Source organism: Mus caroli, chromosome 2 (assembly GCF_900094665.2).
Source record: "Mus caroli chromosome 2, CAROLI_EIJ_v1.1, whole genome shotgun sequence".
NCBI lineage: Eukaryota > Metazoa > Chordata > Mammalia > Rodentia > Muridae > Mus > Mus caroli.
In genome coordinates this window covers 79,576,691-79,587,450 of record NC_034571.1, presented here as the reverse complement: position 1 = coordinate 79,587,450, position 10,760 = coordinate 79,576,691, and the positions used below count along the sequence as shown (strand labels likewise).

At 36.6% G+C, this 10,760-nt stretch overlaps 1 pseudogene; it reads left to right on the top strand.

Moving 5' to 3' along the window:
* LOC110306333 overlaps positions 1 to 8,688 on the top strand; it is a 10,125-nt pseudogene extending 1,437 nt beyond the window's left edge.
* Positions 8,689 to 10,760: the final 2,072 nt, after the last annotated feature.

Here is a 10,760-nt window from a genome sequence, read left to right as displayed (position 1 = left end):
AGAAGAAGAAGAAGAAGAAGAAGAAGAAGAAGAAGAAGAAGAAGAAGAAGAAGAAGAAGAAGAAGAAGAAGAAGAAGAAGAAGAAGAAGAAGAAGAAAAAGAAGAAGAAGAAGAAAGCTATAGGGATCCGGGGAGTGGTGGCACACACCTTTATCTCCAGCACTTGGGAGGCAGAGGCAGGTGGATTTCTAAATTCGAGGCAGGCCAGCCTGGTCTACAGAGTGAGTTCCAGGACAGCCAGGGCTATACAGAGTAACCCTGTCTTGAATCTTCCCACCCTGCCACCCCCCTCCACCAAAAAAGCCATAGGAAAAAGGTTGTTAGATTGGATACACATGGATAAATTTTGCATCATCAAATCATGATTTTACATCGCAACTGCAGTTTTAGGTTCCTTCTTTTTTCCCAGTATCTGTTCCCCCACCTCCATTCTGCCCCTTCATCCACCCCTCCTCCTTTTCTCTTCAGAAAAGAGTAGGACTTCCATGAATATCAACCAAGCATAGCATACCAAGTTACAGAAAGATACTCACTTTCCCTCATATTGAGGCTAGAAAAGGCAACCCACTAAAAGGAAAGGGTCTCAAAAGCAGGTGAAAGAGTCAGAGGTAGGCCCTGAACTTACTGTTAAAAGTCTCACAAGAAGACCAAACTACACACTTGTAACATATATGCAAAGAGCCTATACCCATGCAGGCTCCCTGATTGTCAGTTCAGTCTCATTGAGGCCCTATGAGTCCAGGTTTGTTGATTCTGTGGATTTTCTTCTGATGTCCTTGAGCCCTGTGGCTACTATACTCCTTCCTTCCCCTCTTCTGCAGGATTTCCCTAAGCTTCACCTACTTTGGCTGTGGATCTCTGCATCTGTTCCATTAGTTGCTGGGTGAAGACTATCTTACAACAATTGGACTAGGCACCAACTTATCATTTTCTATCCTAGGTCTTTTGGCTATCCATCCTCTGGGACCTGGTCCTCCAAGCCGTAGCAAGATGGTCTTAAGATGAGCCAGTCATCTATTGGCCATTTCCACAATTGCTGAACCACCTGAACCACAGCACAATTTATATACAGGGCAAATTGTAGGTAAATGGTTTTATAGATGGGTTGATGTCTCAGTCCTGCTACTGGAAGTCTGCCTGACTACAGGAGATGGCCAGTTCAGTCTCTGTATCCGCTATTTGTAGGAGTCTTAGCTAAGATCATCCTTGTAGATTCCTGGGAGTTTCTATTACACAAAGTTTCTAGTTCATCCCAGAGATGCTCACAAATTACAGATGTCTCTCCCAGTACTCTCTCTTTTCATCTCCTACACCTAACCCTCCTATTTATGTACTACATCCTGTGCAGACACACCCCCAACTGTTCATCCACAATGTCTGCTCTATTTCTCCTTAACAGAGAGATTCATGCATCCCCACTCTCATGAAGTCCTCCTTGTTGCTTAGCTTCTCTGGGTCTGTGGGTTGTAGCATGCTTATTTACTTTACAATGAATATCCACTTAAAAGTAAGTATAGACTAAGTGTATTTTTCAGGTCTGGGTTACCTCACTCAAGATGATTTTTTTTCTATTTCCACCCATCCCCCTGCAAATTTCATGATGTCATTGTTTTTAAGAGCTGAGTAATACTCCATTGTGTAAATGTACCACATTTTCTTTATTCATTCTTTGGTTGAAGGACATCAAGGTTGATTCCCGTTTCTGACTATTATGAATAAAGCTACTGTGAATAGAGTTGACCAAACTTGTGGTTTGGTGGAGAGTCCTTTGGAGTGGAATATACATAGGAGTGGTATAGCTGGGTCTTGAGATAAATAGATTTTCAATTTTCTGAAAAACAGGAATACTGATTTTCAGAATGGCTTTGAACTGGGAATCTTCTTTTATTCCTATTATTCTTAGGTTTGGTCTTTTCATGGTGTTCCAGATTTCCTAGATGTTTTGTGTTAAGACCTTTTTAGCGTTAACATTTTCTTTGACCAATGTATCAGTTGCTTATATCATATCATCTATGCCTAAGATTCTTTCTTCCATCTCTTGTATTCTGTCAGTGATGCTTATATCTCTAGTACTTGTTCTCTTCCCTAGGTTGTCTACATTCAGGATTCCTTCAGTTTGTGTTTCTTTATTGCCTCTATTTTCATTTTCAAGTGTTGAACAGTTTTATTTCCTTCACCTCTTTCTTTGTACTCCATGGATTGGATTTTTAATGAATTTATTCATTTCCTCTATAAGCGTATCTATAATCATAAGATTGGGTTTAAGATCTTTTTCTTGTACTTCAACTGTGTTGGAATATCCAGAGCTTGTTGTAGTAGAATAGCTGGGCTCTAGTGGTGGTGCCTTATTTCACTGGCTACTATTGAATGTCTTCTTACTCTGGCCTTTTGTCATCTGGGGTTCATAGTACCAGCATGGCCTCAGGTAATGCAAAAGTCTTCAGCTAGAGTTGTCAGTCAGCTATCATATGAAGCCCAGGAGATGGGGAGCTGTGAAGAACTGTTGGGCCAGCTTTATGGAGTGTGAGCAAGAGGTGGGTGTTGTCTTACCTTGGATTCCTAGTACTTATGTAGCCTCAGGTAAAGCAAGGGTCTCCTGCTGGAGTTGTGGGCCAGTCAGTGTATGGAGCCCAAGAGAAGGGATCTATTTCCAAATATATCTTAATGGTTACAAAAATATATTTTATGATATAATTGATATTAACACTGAATCTCATTATTTTTCTTCTTTAATTAGTTGCCTAAATTTAAAGGGGGTCCTTTATAAATTCAAATTATTTCTGTAAAATAAATGCATTTATTTTAAGACTATCTTCTGATTCAAGTTATTTTTTTGACCATGTTGACTTCATTTTTGCTGTACTTCACGTCACTTGAAAACTCATTTCTAAACAAAAAAAAAAAAAAAATGAAAGAAAAGAAAAAGAAATACATTTCTTCATTACTTAGCCCTTTATTTTATTTCTAGTCTAATACTTCCTTTGAAACAAACCACACTATAAACATTTTCTGTTTTTATCATAAGTGAGATAAAATAGAAAGAGGTGGTCTTAAAACAGCTTTAGAGTTGCTGAAAGCAGTTTGCTGCAGATAGGAACCCACTGCTTTGCAGTGGATCAGGAAAGCGGCTTCAGATCCTTCCCTCATTATCTTTATTACACTATCACCGTGAGTGCCATTCTGGCACTCAAGCCTTTCTGCTGACCATTCTCTTCTCCTTCCAAATAACCTTAATATCCATTAAAATCCCACCCATCTCCCAACCTATTCGTATTTATCAAACTCCTAAGCAACTCCAACTACTAAGGTATATTTTCTGGACGGCAATATTGTACATAAGTTTTCTGAAAGTTCTACTGAGACCCTGATCAATTATGACTCATCTTAGTATTGATTTATATCTAAAAAATACTAGAGATCACTTTCTCTTGGGACAAGAGACCCATTAGTTTATTCCTAGCATGTACTAAGTATCATGAACTTACAACCTTACTTCATTAAAGTAGTTCTTGAACAATGAACAAAGATTGCATACAGACAACGTGGATGAGTCCATTAAGTGAGAAAGTATACTACCAGCTACCTGATGTAGTGCTGTACTCTTGAAAGCTCATGTTTTCTAAAGACTGAGTGATAAACCTAATATTTACCTCTTATATATAAACAGATTTAAATCACAAACCAGTTTTCAATTAGTAAGGAAAAGGAAGAAGTAGCCTTATAAAATATGAACTTATTCATATTTGGTGAAAGAGATATTACATTTACCAAACAGTTTGCAGTAGGAATGGCATAGGAGAAGAAAACATCTATATACATGGGAAGACTAGGAATTTTTTATCATTTCATTAGTGTCTTCACTGTCATGGCAAAATATATGAATTTCATTTTTTTAATCCTTTCTGAAAGAACTATGATTAAACAGAAAGATAATGTGGCTATAAGTAAACAGCTTACATATAGTTTCTGTCAGGGTTAAGGTAATGTCCATCTTACTTTTCATTTCTGAATGTGGTTGCCAAGTAAAGGTTATATATTTGAGGTATGCAGTAAACCATTAGACTCAATAAGATAAAGAAAATCCTGCCTTCTGACCTCAGTTACTAAAAGGTATTTCCCTGGAGGCTTTAACTGCTGGATAGTCCAACAAAATGATTTGTTGTGACAGTTTGGGATATTTCGTGCCAATTTCAAAGTGCATTGACTATAGAGGTGTATTATTTGGTAGTCTACCAGTGTCTTATACATAAAATTTTAATCCCCAGTATAATCCTGGCCACCATCGATCGAGTTAAGTTCAGAAGTTGGCAATACTCACCCATGTATTACTCTAATTTAGAAAGAAACATATTCTAGAAACGGATGGTGTTTTCAAGTATCCCTCCCTTTAAGACTGCTCTAAGAATCTCATGGGGTGGTTCTAATATTATCATCTCGCTAAAATAAAACTGTGTTTGTATGATGGCACTTTCCTGATGTCTTAGATCTTTGGGGTTTGGTATTTTTGTTTGTTTGTTTATTTGTTTGTTTGGTCAGCTGGCTGGATTATTTGTTTGTTTGTTTGTAGCAATATAAAGTATGTCTCATGAATCTGTAGAACAGAAGTCTGATATTACATTGCTAGCATTATAGAGTTCTGGCAGAGAGTTTTAAGTGGCTGCAAACTGTCCAACTTTCACTCAATTTTCAAAGAGAAGAAAGGGAAAACACTGTCATGTGACACATAGATTCAAGTCCTTCACACTAAACCCCTGACCTTTAGACCTCATCTAACCACAACAATTCTCCCTAATATCTCACTACTTCATACTGAAAGAGATTTTTACCATTTTCTTTAAAAGAATTGCTTGAGATTATAAATGTATGAGTTATTGGACCCTATATTTGCAACTAATTGGTGTAAAAAGAGTAGTCATTAGGGCCCCTGAAATTTTGGATGCTATCTGGATTGGCACAGATTCTGTGTCATAAATTCTATCATAGTGCTCAGCTTACTGAACATTTTTGAAGATATTCATCCAACACCACAGACAGTATCAGGGGAAAAATGAAATGAAGGTAATGTAAAAGACCTAAGAATGGATGTATTACTTCCCTGAGCTACACCTTGGGAAACTGGAGCTCATTCCTACAGGTAACAGTAATGAATTATATATAATGTCATTAATAACCGACCTTCTGCAGAAGAAGCCATAAAGACATTTTACTCAAACTCTCTCCAGTATGGCTTGAAGATTTGTCAGCATTGTTACTATCCACATATCCATCATGAACTGGGGAAGGCCAACCATTATTCACTATCTGTAGTGAGTCTAAAGTTGTTCAGCCACTATGGAAATTGGTGTGGAGGTTTCTGCCAGAACTGAATCTCTAGTGCCACACCAACTCTACCTAATGCCTTTAAATTTAGATCTTACATTCACATAATTTCAGAATTCTATGGTTTTTTTTTAAATATCTGGATCTAAACACAGTTTCTTAATCCTGTGTTTGGAATGATGCCCAACCTGACTTGTAACAGGAAAAGCAAATAATTGTTAAATAAAAGCAGCAGGACAAAAACAAGCAAAAAATTCCATAATGAAAATAACAGGGGAAATGACCTCTCTAATAATTTAAAATGTATTCTGCAAATGCAACTTATAAAAATAATGTATGAGATTGTATCCCAGCCCTTAAAACCTCAAGTTCAAGGAATATTGATCCCCTATGCCTTAGCTATGAACTCTCTGATGAGCAGAAAACACTCACAGGGGCCTTGATGGGCAACCAGCCTGGGCCTGCTTCAGAGAGAAGAGCTGCAGGGAAAGGTAATATAGAGAAAGCAGAGGCAGTAAGGTTTCCAACATCTGAGCATCACTGCTCAGATATAGCAAAGGGTTTCATCTTAAGTTCTAGAATATTCCACCTTCAAGACCAGAAGTCATTTGCTCCATGATACTCATTATAAAAATGGAGTGAGGAAACAGAATTTCTCAGTGAAAGTATATGAAACATGTTTTAAAATGCTTTCTCAATTGTGCATTATATTATAAAGTGGGTGCCTTTCCATAATTACATGTTTATCTCACTCTGAGGGGCTGTGTAGTAATCTTAAAGATAAAGCTACTATAATTTAGTTAAACTTGTTTTCAAACATTAACTTACATAAGTGCTATTACAGTCAACATGTTGTCTTAAGTAATTATGCAATCCCATCTTACCAGAAAGAAACTGAATTGGAAAGAGTGATGTCCTCTTTCTGAAGCAGTGTGAACTCAAAAGCAGGTTAGTGGGTCTCTGTACCCCTGTACAGTTCTGAGTTTAAATGAAGCTTCAGAAACAGCTCATGCTCAGATTACTCAGGTAATTGCTCATTCTCTTTTCATCATTTATCTTATTAGCAGATACATGATTGTAGATGGAAGAATGACATACTGAGTAAAACCTCACAAATAGATAGATCCTCTGTGTAGATATGGTGTAGTTTCTTATCATTACTTGCCTCTTAAAACTGTTACTTAAAGTAACATATAATTTTAAATTCAAATTTATTTTATTTTATTGATTTATACATGCTATTTACTCAAAATATTGCCATACATCACAAACAAGCAATTTACTGAAACGTCAAATATCAATAATCTAAATATTAAATTAATCAAAATATTATGCAGTAAAAGGAAAAGTAAAATACTACTAGATACCTGTCTTCCTGGATTAAAGGTATGATAAATACCAACTCCATAAAGAAATAAGAATAGGTGAATTATCACACACTCCGGTAGGAAGGAACACAGAGGTAGGTGTTACCAGAAATGTGTACTGTAGATGTTCGGTCACATTAAATATGTGAGATGCAAGCTTCAAACTGGTAATTTTGTTCATAGGAACATATCACTGAGACATTTTCACAGTGGATTATTTGCCACAAATAAGATGTGACCAATCTTCTCATCACTAGCAGAGAACGCAGATTAATGCTGAGAGGTGAACAGTATGAGGAAAAGCTACTGAAGTGTGGTGTGTGGAGCATCAGGCTGTGGATCTGCCAAAGTGGCCCATAGTGGCATAAGAACAGAAAGTGACCTTGTTTACATAAAACTGTTAAAGAATTTTGACAAAGCTAACATCGTCTCTTGGTTTTCATGAATTTTTAGAAATCATAGAAAGAAACAAGCAGTTTCTCATAGATAACTCAGTAAACTCACTGACAGAAGACTGTACATGACAGCTAAAGCACAGTTGACAAATAGAAGAGAGAAATAAAATGGGTATGTGCAAATAAGTTGTTCAAGGTTATGTAGTACTGTAAGTTGATTTCCATATACAATAACTGGCGTGAGTGAATAAAATTTTAATTCAAATATATAGCATAGAGGAACAACCAGTAAATGAAATAAGCATACTTTCATTTCGAATTCGAAGTTAAGCAAAACAGAGAGACTGATCTTGGAGGAACTGAGAATAGCTGAGTCAGTAAAGTAAGCTCAGATCCCCATCGACTCCAGTCCACATTTGAAAGAAAGAAAACACAGCATGGGGAGGCAGAGGCAGGAAGACTGCTGGCTCATTAGCACTATGTCTAGTGGATCCCATGAGTTCCAAGTGTGAGATTCTATAACAAGGTAGATGGCATATAAGAAATGATTCCCATGGTTGACCTGTGGCATACACATACACACACACACACACACACACACACACACACACACACTCACACACACACATGCACAGACATGCAGCCACCCTCAAAATATACATAAAAAACATAGAAACTATTCTCTGAAGCCATTGTAAAACCAAATATTATAACATCTTAAAAACAAATCAAAATGGACTTATTTTCTCTACCACTTTTTCCCAGTAATTTACAAAGCCACCTTAGTGGGCAACATTGGCATGATCCTGCTCATCAAACTCCATTCTTCACTGCACACTCCCATGTACTATCTCCTGCAGCATTTGGCTTTTGTTGACCTCTGTTACTCCTCTGCCATCACTCCCAGGACATTGCAAAATTTTATGAGCACAATACCATTCCTCCCCTTCATAGGATGGGCAATGCAATTGTATGCAATTATATGCATACATATAATTGTATGCAATGCAATATATATGGTACCTTTGTAAACAGTAACTGCTTCGTCCTAACTGCTAGGGCTGTAGACAGCTATGTGGCCATCTGTAACCCACTGCACTGTCCTAATATCATGTCCCAGAGATGGCATTCTGATGCTACTTGGTTCATACACTATAAAGTTCCTAAATGCCTCTATAAATACAGGTTTCACTTTCTACCGAAACTTTTGCAGATCCAATGCCATTAATCATTTTTTTTTCTGCAATGTGCCACCAATACTCACACCTTCTTGCTCCAGTATTGACTTCAATATTGTGCTATTGACAGTTTTGTGGGTTTTAACTTTGTCTTCTCTGTGCCTGTTGTCATATTTCCTACACACATATTTTGGCTGCTATCCTAAGAATGTTTCTGCTGCAGGAAGGATAAAGGCTTTCTCCACATGTGTGACACACATGGCCACAATCACCATATTCTTCGGAACAGTCTGCTACCTGTGTGTACTTCCTGGGATCAACAGATCTCAAGAGCGGAAGAATGTGACTCATGTGTCCTATTTTACTATTATCCCCTTGTTAAACCTCCTCATGTATAGTGTAAGAAACCAAGATGTGATAGAAGTCTGAAGGCACATAAAAAAACAAGTGTTTGTAGTGGAAAATGTAGTCTTCATGTCAATGAGGCTCTGAAGGCAAGGCAACAGAGCTTTGTCCTTAGCTTTGGAAGATTTGACAAATGTTCATGTCACACAAAGGTAACGCTTATTTATCAATAACATCTAAAAAAGTAGATAAAAGCATTAAGTTGTTAAATAAATAGACTTGCTTTCTCAGTTCTGAGAATTAAACCAAAGACCTCTCATATTCTAATCAGATAATCCACTGACCTGAATAAATAAAATTCTAATTTATGTATTTTTGAAAGAGAATCCATCTGGATAGCTAGTTTTTCTTATGTACATTTTGAGCCTCTTTGAAAATAGGTATGATAAAATCAATCTTACAATAAAGAAAACAGAGGTAATGTATCAGTACCTTCGACTATGAAGATTCTCCAATGGGAAAGTTATATTTAATCCTCTCTTCTTTATTCTTTGAGGATAATAGCTCTTTTTTCTCTGCTTGTCCATGTTATTATTATGCAGGAAACTCTAACACAGAATTCTTTAAGGCAATACATACAGCAAAGTAGAGTAGAATAGGAAAAGTATAGGCAAAATGCCCATAGATACCTAGGCATTAGGAAACAACATCCATCCTTCCTGTCCTATTTTCACAATAATTATTAAATTATTCTAGTATTTGAAAAAATCTATCACATATCAGTATTATTATTGGAAATATGAATGTATGGCTGTACCCTCTGATGGTTTTAGTAAAGATACCCCATAGGCTCATATAGATGAATACTTAGTTACCACTTAGTAGAACTGTTTGGAAAGGGTTAGGAGGTGGCCTTATTGGGGGAAGGTGTTTTACTAGGAGTGGACTTTGAAGTTTACAAAACCCACACCGACCCTCCCTTCTCTTTCTCTCTTTCTTTCACTTTCTATCTACAACTTGTGGATAAGATGTGAGCTCTCAGATGCTTTGGGGGCACCATGTCGGTCTGCCTACCTTCATGTCACCATGCTCTCCCATGTAATCAAGGCCCCAGTTAAGTGTGTTCTTTATAAGAATAGTCTTGGTCACAATGTCTCCTCACAGCAATACAACATTAAGACAACACCCTTAAAAGTTTACTCCTTAGTGTAAAACATACTCATTTACACATACTTCATGCATGATATATCTAAATATTAACAAATAAAAACAAAAGAGAAACACAAAACTCAAGGTTCAAGTCTACAAATCAATTTAAAATTAAGACCAAGTACTTTATTTGAAGAGAAAAATTACCCCTGTGCGCAAAACACCTATCTCACTTGTGAAAGAAAATAATTTTGGACCTGTTAAGATACATGCTTTCATAAACAAAATGACTTTATCACTTCCTCCCTTTCGTTTCAGTAACCAGCTGTAAGGTAGATGGTACTTAGCGGAAGGATTGCCACAGTAGACTTTGCTATTTCTGCAGAGTTTCCAAAAGGTCACATTTCACAGATGATACAGGTACAACTGAGCCATGAGGCAACCACAGCATTTCAAGAAAACCCAATCCATAGAACAAGGTACATTGAAGGAAAGAAATTACAAAACTCTGGTCTTACACTGCATGTGAGAAGCCTGTCCATCCTCCCTTCTGTTATAATAAACCTTAATTCTACTTTGAAATTCAGACAAATTTGTCTACAAGTAAAGGACGAGTTTGTATCTTTGGCACTGTGGACTATTTCCTGAGAAGGACTATCTTTTTGCCTACCCATCCTGATACTTCTCTTTATAACTAATAATATTCAATATAATGCCCATAAAAACCTTGGCACAAAGGAACTAAACTGTTCAAAATTCTGAAAGGTTCATGGGGTATTTGTATTGCAAGTGAGATGTCTTCACTATTCATAAATATGAGATATAAATATAAAGACATAAAAGAAATACAATATTAATAGCAATAGAAATAACTAAATAACTTATGAATGACAAAATTGAAAGTATTTAATTATAGAATTATTTGATATGGGTTATAGGATATGTTATAAGATAAGTTAGTTATATGAGATGAGAAAATTGTATATGTATGTATATATATATAAAAT